The sequence below is a fragment of the Arachis ipaensis genome, chromosome B02 (assembly GCF_000816755.2).
Source record: "Arachis ipaensis cultivar K30076 chromosome B02, Araip1.1, whole genome shotgun sequence".
NCBI classification, from domain to species: Eukaryota; Viridiplantae; Streptophyta; class Magnoliopsida; order Fabales; family Fabaceae; genus Arachis; species Arachis ipaensis.
Window position 1 is genome coordinate 94770693 of NC_029786.2, and position 10657 is coordinate 94781349.

At 34.1% G+C, this 10657-nt stretch overlaps 1 long non-coding RNA gene across 1 annotated transcript in view; it reads left to right on the plus strand.

Annotated features, from left to right (window-relative positions):
- Nucleotides 1-10471, plus strand: part of LOC110269003 — a 17814-nt gene extending 7343 nt beyond the window's left edge. The window contains exons 2-3 of the long non-coding RNA XR_002357835.1: nt 5670-5681; nt 10461-10471. This is a non-coding gene — a long non-coding RNA (uncharacterized LOC110269003). The remainder of the gene's footprint in view (nt 1-5669; nt 5682-10460) is intronic.

The window sequence follows — 10657 nt, forward strand, 5'->3', positions numbered from 1 at the left end:
TTTTATAGAGTCGATGTTACCTAAAAAAATATTATAAAAGACTACTTTAACTCTACAATTATCAAAATAAAAAATATATTTTATCCTATCACTATTAATTCATTCTCATAAAAATGAAAATGCTAAAATAATTAGCTACGTTGTTACTTATTTTATATTGTTGTAAAAACCAAGCCTACTCACCATTGTGTGATAGCACAAATTTCAAAAAGAAAATAAATTTATATAAAAAATGTAGGTGTTTTTGTATTACTTGCTAGTAATTAATTATATTTAAGAATATGTTAGAAAAGATTCACTGCATGCAACTTGAACATGCTAGCTAGGAGTATGAGGTCAACGCTCCACAGTCCAATTGTGTCCTTTTTCTTCAGTTTTATATGTTTTTAATTTCTATCTCAAATAATCATAATTTTGTTAATTGATACAACAAGCTACATTAGAGTGCGTGACCCTACTTATTCGGATCTAAACTTCATTATTATCAATTGAGAATGAGCATGTCTGTCGTTTTATGACAGTATTCTGCTAAATCAATAAATTATGTACAAATGGAATTATTTAAGCATTATAAATCTTTCACCAAATATAAATTAATATTAAACATCATGCAATCATGCATCCTTAATATATGAATTTATTATTCTGCATTCGTACGTAGCGTGTATATATACGCCTTACACATGCTAGTATTATACTACGAACTACAACGATAACTAAGTTAATCCAAGATATTTGCCAAATTAAAGAAATAGTACCAAGGTAGCGAATCCATCGGGCTAAACTATTTATTCAGTTTAAATAGCAGACTTTGGTCTCTAAAATTATATTTATAAAAACTAGACGTTAAGCAGACTTGACCTAATTAATTTGAAAAATAATTGGTTCAATAGACTATCTTAGCTTGACGATTCATTTAAAAAAAAAATTGGCATCTTTTAAAAAAATTCAACACTTTTTTCATTTTTTTAAGGGTAAAATATATTTTTTTATTTTTAAAATTTGTTAAAAGTTTTAAAAATACTCTTAAATTTTATTTTATTTCAATTTTATCCTAAAAATTTTCGATTTGTATCAAATATATATCTAATAACTAATTTATTAAAAGGTATCATATATGAACTTAGGTGATGAAAGTTCAAAAAAAAAGAGTAGATGAAGAAGAAGAGTAGAGGAAGAAGAAGAGAAGAGAAACTAAATCTATAGTGAGTGATTTAGTTTGTGATTGAACAGCAACAATGACAATGAGAGAATGAACCTTTTATAGATATAGATTAGTTCTAGAGTCTTTATTTTAGAAGATTTTAACAGCTAACTAATTCTAACAAATTATAAACAGAGAGTGCTGCAATTAACTCTTAACAGACTTAAAAATAGAAAGATAAAACTAACGGTAAAACTAACTGCTGCTTTAGTTACTTGGGCTTTAAGACACTTAACTTGAGAACTACACTCCTATCATCATCTTTATTGTCTTTTTCTTCTTAAAGTCCTATTATCATCTCTGCTTTCTTCTTTTTCTTAGGCAATTAACTGTTCTATCTCTTTTTTTTCTTAGGCAATTAAAGACTATAGCAATCAACAATAAGCTATAGCAGTCAACAATCATGAAATTAGCAGTCTTCTCTCTTGAGTTCTTCTCTTTGCTCTGTAGTTACTGTCATTGTTCCTTGACCCATTTTCTTCATTGTTCCTTGATTCTCCATTTGCACTGTCTAGATCCTCAATGCTCAGTTTAGTTATAAAGCTGAGAAAATTATCAGAGGACACTACCTTTGTTAGAATGTCAACTACTTGCATAGTCTCTGGAATGTGACTCACCTTAACGTCTTTGTTATTCACATGATCTCTAACAAAATGAAAATCTATCTCAAAGTTCTTTGATTTAGAGTGTAAGATTGGGTTGGCAGCCAGTAAAACTGCGTTCAAGTTGTCATAGTAGACCATATGTGCCTCTTTTGGTGGAAACTGCAAATCAATCATTAGGTTCTTCACCCAAATTAGCTCAGCTACTAGACCTACCATACTCCTGTATTCAGCTTCTGTGCTTGACATTGTCAATGCTGTTTGCTTCCTTGAAGCCCATAAAACCAAATTTGAACCAAGAAACACACAATACCCACTTGTAGATTTTCTATCACCAGGGTTGCCATCCAAATCTGAGTCACTGTATACAGTGATTTCCATGGAATTAGCTTTCTTCAAGAGCAGACCATGGTTTGTTGTGCCTTTGAGGTACCTGAGTATTCTCTTTACCATTTTTTAGAGAACATCTAAAGGAGCTTATACAAATTGTGATATTTTGTGTACACTATATGAAATCTCAGGTCTTGTCATAGTCAAATATTGCAGGCTACCAATTATTGACCTATAGAGCTGAGGATCATTGAAGTTAGAACCACCAAAAGCTGATAGTTTCACTATTGATGGTAGAGGAGTATGACAACTTGAGCATCCTTCCATATTTGCTTTCTTTAGTACTTCATTAATGTACTTCTATTAAGACAGAAGCAACCCTCCATCACTTGTTTTTGCTACTTGAATACCAAGAAAATAATGAAGCTAAGGTCACCCATGTCGTTGAGTGCAAACCTTGCATTCAGCCTTTCAATTACTTTTTTTATATGCACCTCAGACTTTCCTGTGATGATTATATCATCTACATACATCAACACAAAAGTTTTCACTCCATTCATCTTTCTTAAAAATACTGACACATCTAATTTTGTTGCTTTGAATCCAATTCTGCTAATCCATTGGCCAGTTTGTGATACCACTCTCTGGGAGCTTGCTTCAACCTATAGAGTGTCTTGGTTAGTTTGCAAACTATCAATGAGTCACCTTTTTCATCCTTTAGGCTGCTTTGATAAACCCCATTTTTATGGTTTATCTTGTGCTTAATTTAGGGGATTTTATGACCCTTTACCTACATTTATTCAATGAAATAGCATGGTTTCATGTTTGTCTCCGAATTTGTGCTTAAGTGTGAAAACATGCTTTTTAGGCCCTTAATTGCTAATTTTGATTCACCTTTGATTCCACTAGATGCCTTGATGTGTTTGTTGGCAATTTCAGGTTGAAAAGGTTAGGAATGGATCAAAGGAATGAAGAGAAAAGCATGCAAAGTGGAGAAATCATGGAAAGCCAAAGATTTGGGAGGCACTCATCGACGTGCACGCGCAATGGATGCGCACGCGTGGATCATAAAAACTCCAGAGACGCGTACGCGTGCTGTACGCGTACGCATCGGTGTTGGCACGTGATTTTTAAGTGAAATCGTGCCTAGCAAATTCAGAAGTGCCCTTGGCCCAGTTTGGAGCTGAATTTTGGCAGGAAAAGGTTAAAAGGACCAAGGATTGAAGGGGTTCACATCTTTTACTCACTTTTAGTTTCTAGTTTTAGGAGGAGGTAGTTTCTAGAGAGAGAAGCTCTCTCTTCTCTCTAGAATTAGGATTAGGATTAGGTTAATTCTTCTCTAGATCTAGGTTAATTTCATGCTTTGATTTATTTTTCCTTTTGTAATTCTTGTTCTTCTACCTTCTCTTTCTCTCTCTCTAGTTTAGTATTTAATTCTTGTAATTCTCTACTTTTATGTTGATGCACTTTTGTTTCCTCTATTTTTCTTTTAATACAATTTATGATTCATATTCCTTTATTGTTGAATTGCTTTGTTGTTGTTTAATTCCTTGCAATTGAGTAGTGTAGATTTACTTTTCTTGTAATTTGATTTTACTTTCCTTTTATTCCTTCCAAGTGTTTGACAAAATGCTTGGAAGGATGTTAGAGTAGAATTTTATTTCTTGGCTTGGGAAGGTAACTTAGGAATTCTTGAGTCACTAATGTCCAAGTGATTGATGATAATTGGTAGTCATTGACTCTAGCTCTCATTAATTCAATTAGTGAGTGGCTAGGACTTATGGACTTGGATTGGTGTAGCTCATTTGACTTTTCTTTACTTGTTAGAGGATGACTTAATAGGATTGATCCTTGCAATTATGATGTTGTGGTTAGTGATAAGGATAGAGATCCTTGACCACCAAACCTTGTCAAGACCTCTTTTTACCATTTAATTTTCATTGCCATTTACTTTTCTTGTTTCTTATCCAAAACCCCAAAATATACAACTCATAACCAATAACAAGAACACTCTATTGCAATTCCTAGGGAGAACGACCCGAGGTTTGAATACTTCGGTTATTTTTATAGGGGTTTATTACTTGTGACAACCAAATTTTTGCATGAGAGGATTATTTGTTGGTTTAGACACTATACTTGCAACGAGATTTCATTTGTGAAATTCTACACCATCAAAAATTCATTCATCATGCTTCATATATACTTCTTCCATTAAATCTCTATGTAGGAAGGTATTGTTTACATCCAATTGCCTAATTATCCATGACGTAGCCAGAGCAATTGATAGAAGTAGCCTGATTGAAGTGGGTTTGACAACTGGACTGTATGTCTCAGTGAAGTCAAAACCTGGCCTTTCCGAGTACCCTTATGCCACCAGTCTTGCCTTGTATTTTTGCAATAAACCATCAGAATGTATTTAATTCTGATCACTCACCTGCTTCCTATTGCTTCTCTATTTGGGAAAAGATTGACTAGTTCCTAGGTTTTATTCTTCATCAGTCCTTCATACTCCAGATCCATAGTTGCTTTCCATTCTGGGGATTGCAATGCTTGCTGTACATTTCTTGGCTCCACACTAGCTAAAAATACTCTTGTTTTGAAGATACCAGCCTTGCTTCTGGTGATCATGGAGTCTCCATTCACTGTTGCTGCTGTTGTAAGTGCTTCTTCATCAAGTGGTAAGACAATTTCTATGTCATTTATAGGTATTGAAACAGGGGTTGTTGATGCTACTGGTGGTTTTTGTTGAGGTGTTACTATTTTAATTGATTATTCAATTATGTATTTGCTGCTTTGAGTATTATCTAACAGATGTTGTATGTTCTGAATGTTGTTTGTGGTGCCTGTCACTAATTGTAATTGTTGTTGCTGCTGTCTCTCTTTATTAATGATCAATGAAATTGTGGAACTCAAATACTGCTGCTGTTGATTTGCTAGTGCTAATTGTTGCTGTTGCAGTCTATCTACACTATTGATTGGGGAAATTCTTGGAATTGTTGGAATTGCTGATCTTGATATTGAAACATGCTAATGTTCTGCTTGTGCTAATTATTGTTATTGTCTGGCAATATTGATTAAGGAAATTGTGGAATTCAAATACTGCTGATACAAATTTTCTAGTGCTAATTGTTGATATTGCTGTCTATTTTTATTATTGATTGAGAGTTCTTGGAATCATTGCGATTGCTGAACTTGATACTAAACCATGCTGTTGTTCTGCTTGTGCTAATTGTTGCTGTTGTCTGCTATTATTGATTGAGGAAATTCTTTGAATTACTAGAACTATTGAACTTGATATGAACTATACTGCTACTGCTGTCTACCTTCACTTGTTTGTGCTAATTGTTGTTACTGCTTTGTTGGTACTAGTTTTTGTTACTGTTGTCTTGATACTAAATTAGGATATTGTTGTTGCTGTCTACTTTCATTTGTTTGGGTCAATTGTTGATGTTTCTGTCTTGAGACTGAAGTATACTATTGCTATTGATTAGTTGATACTAGTTGTTGTTGCTGTTGTCTTGAGATTGAAATAGAATGTTGTTGTTGTCTACCTTCATTTTCCTAGGTTAATTGATGCTGTTGCTGTCTTGAGGCTGAACCATTTAAGGTTGAACTATACTACTTTGTTGGTATTAGTTGCTGATGCTACTGTCTTGAGGCTAAATTAGTTTGTTACTGCTGCTGTCTATCTTTATTATTGACTAAGGAAATTTTAGGAATCATTGAAATTGCTATCCGTCCTTAGCTGCTTCTTTAAAAGGGAATCTGTCTTCAAAGAAAATTACATTTGGAGTTGTAATAATTTTTCTTTGCTGAGTGAGGCATTTGTATCCTTTCTGAGTTGTTCCATAGCCAACAAATGTACAGGGTGATGATTTGAAATCCAACTTGTGCTTGTTGAGCTTGTTGAAGGGTCTTTGGTGAGGAAAGCATAAGCACCCGAACACTCTTAGATTCTCATAGGAAGGTCTCTTCCCAAACAACTTCTCTGTAGGTGATTGTCCATTCAAAACTGGTGTAGGTAGCATATTGATTAACTTGGCAACTGTTGTAAAAGCTTCTCCTTGAAACTTGGTAGGCATTGAAGCTCCAGCCAGCAACGTTAGCTCTATTTCAACTACATGCCCGTGTTTCCTTTCTGCTGAGCCATTTCGCTTATGCACATGCGGACAAGAGAACCTATGACAAATGCCTCTTTTCTGAAAAATCTTCGATAAACTAATATATTCAGCAGTATTGTCACTTTGTACCATATTTAATTTTGTGTTTAATTACAACTCAATAATTTGTTGCAAGCGATTAAAGATTGATTTCAATTGAGCTCTAGATTCAAGAAGATATATCTAAGTAAACTTTGAGAATGCATCAATAAAATTCACAAAGTACTAATTTTTATTATTGTCAGATATGGGTGCTGAGCCCCAAATATCTGTGTATACAAGTTCTAAAGGCTTTATGTACATTGTTTGTGAGATAGGAAAGGATAATTGGTGTGATTTACCAATACAACAACCTGGATATTCTAGTTTATCAATTGTAAAAGAGAGATTACAAATGTTAAGAAATTTAGACATGACACTTTTACTTGGTTGCCCTAATCTAGATGCCAAAGAAGAAACTAATTCAAGCTTTTTAATGAAAAAGCATAGGCTGCTGGTGTATGTGTATGTGCATGTGCATGTGCAGGTGCTGGTGTGTGTGCAGTGATGAACTTGACAAATTTATACAATTCCGTATCCACATTTTCTTGAAGAATAACTGCCATGTTTTCCTATGATTTGATATAACATTTATCAGCATGGAATTCAAATAATACTTTGTTATCACAACAAAATTGATATACACTCATCAAACTCTTAGTGATGGCAGGTACATGTAACAATTTTCTCATCAAGAATAACCTAGAGCTCAAATTAGACTTAAAACACGAATTACAAAAAAAAAATTGATTTGCAAACATGTTCCATTGCCTATCACAACTTGCTCATCTCCTTCATACTCCTGTTTCTCCATCAAATTCTGCTCATCATGTGTCATGTGGTATGTAGCACCTAAATTCAGGTACTAATTTGGATCTTGAATGGTTGCTGGAGTTGCTAGCTGATGCGTGAGCATCTTTTCTATCTTTTCCTGGTGAATTTGCATTCGAATTGTTAAGTTTAATCAAGATTTAAATATCTTTTAGCCACTATAGATGCTACTTTGAGTTGTGTGTAATTTTGTTTATTTCAGGTAGCATTCGGATGAATTTGATGGAGTTTCTATAGAAAAAGAGAAGAAAGTGAATGATGCTGTCAACTCTGATCTCCTTGCACTCCAACGAAAATAACTTGAGCTACAGAAATCCAATTGATGTAATTCCAGTGGCATTGGAAAGCTAACTTCTAAAGCTTTCCAACGATATAAAATAGTATACACTTGGTATGGTCAAGGTGGCGCCTAACTTGGAATTCCTCAAGTTAGGTGCCAGAACCACAAACTCCACAATAACGTTCAGCCAAGGTGGCGCCTAACTTGGAATTTCCCAAGTTAGGTGCCATATGAAGGGAGCAGCGTCCAAGCCTCACTGCCATAGTGGTGCCTAACTTGGAATCTCCAAGTTAGGCGCCAACTTTGAATCAAGACATGGTCCCAGCGCATGATGAAGCAAGCAACGAAGATCTTTATTAATTTTTTATTAAACTTTAGTTTATTTTAAAATAGGAAAATATATTATTTAGTTTTAGAAAATATATTTTACATTACTTAGAATTAGATATAAAAAGGAAAAAGAATCAGCCCTTCGGTCTCTTCTCTTCTCTCATACCGCATTTCGCACTTTACAGTTTTTCAGAATCCATGTTTTCTCTCTGAACCATGAGCAACTAAACATCCACTATTAAGGTTAGGAGCTCTGTTTGTTGTATGGATTAATACTATTACTCTTCTATTTTAATTACTATTTTTATTTCAATTTCAAGAATTTGTTTTCGTTCTTCATCTTATGAGTCTGGGTGGAACGGAAGTATGACCCTTATTCTATTTGAGTTCTTGTGAATCTCGGGAGAGTTATCTCTAGAGGATCGTCTCGCTTGAACAACAGGCTCGATTGTGGTTCTCTAGAGAGTCTCACTTGAACAATAGCTTTAAAATAATTTCTCCTAAATTTCTAATTATCTAGAGTGAACGGGATACGTGACATATAATCCTCTTATATTTGGATAATTAGGGTTTTTGTGGCACACAAACTAGTTTTGAACTTAACCCTCTAATTGGAATCAAGTGACCAAGGAATTGGCGGTTGATGAAGGTTAGAGGAGACTAAAAAGGTCTAAGAAATTAGGGTTTAGTCACATATAGTTTGCCATGAATTGAATCTTGCATGATTAAAATAGTTGGTAAGAAAAGTTAATCCAAAAAATAAATATCTCCAAAACCTTAACTGTTTTACTCATATATTTCACAACCCGTTTACTGCTTGCTTTTTTATTTTCTGACTTTACTGTTTAATGCAATTGAATTCTCAAAACACTAATTTTTGTTTGTCTAACTAAGTAAATCACGCAATCATTGTTGCTTAGTCCATCAATCCTCGTGGGATCGACCTTCATTCACTTGAGGTAATACTTGGTACGACCCAGTACACTTGCCGGTTAGTTTGTGGGTTATAAATTCCACACCACTAGCATATTGCTAAAGTTAGCCTTAGGTTGAGATATATGATTATTGTAGTCTTCTTCATTGTAGCCTGCATTATACTGCTCCTCACTGTACCTGTACTAGCATGCATGTCTTTGCTGTGTGACCTATTCAATCACATATTTGACATTGTGGCTTATCATATTGAGGCCTTTTTCCCATGTAATTTCTTCCCTGATTGTAACTCCTTGCATCAGCATAGTTTCTTGAATCATTGTAGTTTCTTCTTCCATACTATCCTCTTTCATAGTCAAAAGAGGACTGATCTTGTGTTGCTCTACCTCCCTTGAATGATCCTCTATCTCCATTATATGATTCTTGCATCATTTTGCCACCAGTATTTGAGCTTATGCTTCCTTTATACATGCGTCCACCTCTTCCTCGAAAACCACCTCTAAATCTACCTCTCAATTGCTGATTTTGTCCAGGCTAAAAGTGCTGAGATAGATTAGCTTGAACAAATGCTCATGGTCTTCAAAATTTTGCTAACATACTTTGATGTGCTAAGAGTAACGCTTCTAATTCACCTACAACTATGCCTTGAGATCTTATTGTGGTTAGAACAGAAGTTATTAACGATGAGTATTCTTCAGTCAAACCGTTCAGGATTGCTTGACATGGTCACTTTTTTTTATAGACTCTTCTACAAAAGCTAATGCATCTATTATTCCTTTTATTGACAGGACATATTCAGTAACAGAAGCATCAATTTGGATAGTACTCAACTTGTTCTTTAACTGCATTACCTTGGCTTTAATTTGAGAAGAGAAATGATCTTCCAATTTCTTCCAAACTTGACATGTATTTATGCATCCAACCATTCTTGTTGTGAATGGTTTACTTATTGAAGCTAACAACCATGACTTGAGGAGTGCATCTTGCCTTTTCCACTTCTGAAACTCTAGGTTCACTGTACCAGCTCCACCATTTTTTTATGCTAGAAACTACAGAGGTATTTCTTCTCCTGTGATATGATTCAACATGTCATTTCCTTTAATTATTGACTCTGCCTGATTTTTTCACTGTAGATAGTTATCCTCATCTAATTTCATTGAAATTAGTGTTTTGTAGTGAGTCCTTGCGCCATCGTGATTGAGCTTCAACTGAATCAGACCTGATTTTTTGAATTTTACGAAAACTATGGTACCATAAGCTCTGATACCATGAAATGTATCATGAACTTAGGTGATGAAAGTTCATAAAGAAAGAGTAGAGGAAGAAGAAGAAGAGAAGAGAAACTAAATCTGCAGTGAGTGATTTGGTTTGTGATTGAACAGCAACAATGATAGTGAGAGAGTGAGCCTTTTATAGGTACCTATCAGTTTTAGAGTCTTTTAGAAGATTCTAACAGCTAACTAATTCTAACAAACTCTGAATAAAGAGTGCTGCAATTAGTTCTTAACAAACTTAAAAACAGAAAGGTAAAACTAACTGCTGCCTCAGTTACTTAGGCCTTAAGACAATGACTTGAGCATTACACTCCTATCATAATTTTTCAAAATATTTAGGACTAATTCAGTAACAATTTTACAAGAACAATCTTCAACACAAGTAAATTAGATATAGTTGTTATGCATTATTGCTGGGTTGATCCTAAACTTTTAAAAGTTTAGCTGTCATAGATAGATGTGAATCGAAAACTTTAGGGATAAAATTGAAGAAAAATAAAATTTAGAGATATTTTTAAAATTTCTGACAAACTTAAAGGATAAAAAATTATACTTTACCGTTTTTTAATCTGACTTAAAGTCCCGACCTATCCACTAAAAAACTCTAATTGTTTAAGGATTTTTTTTTTACCCAAAAGTGACTATTTTTGTCCAAAAAATAAAATTGGTGTTTT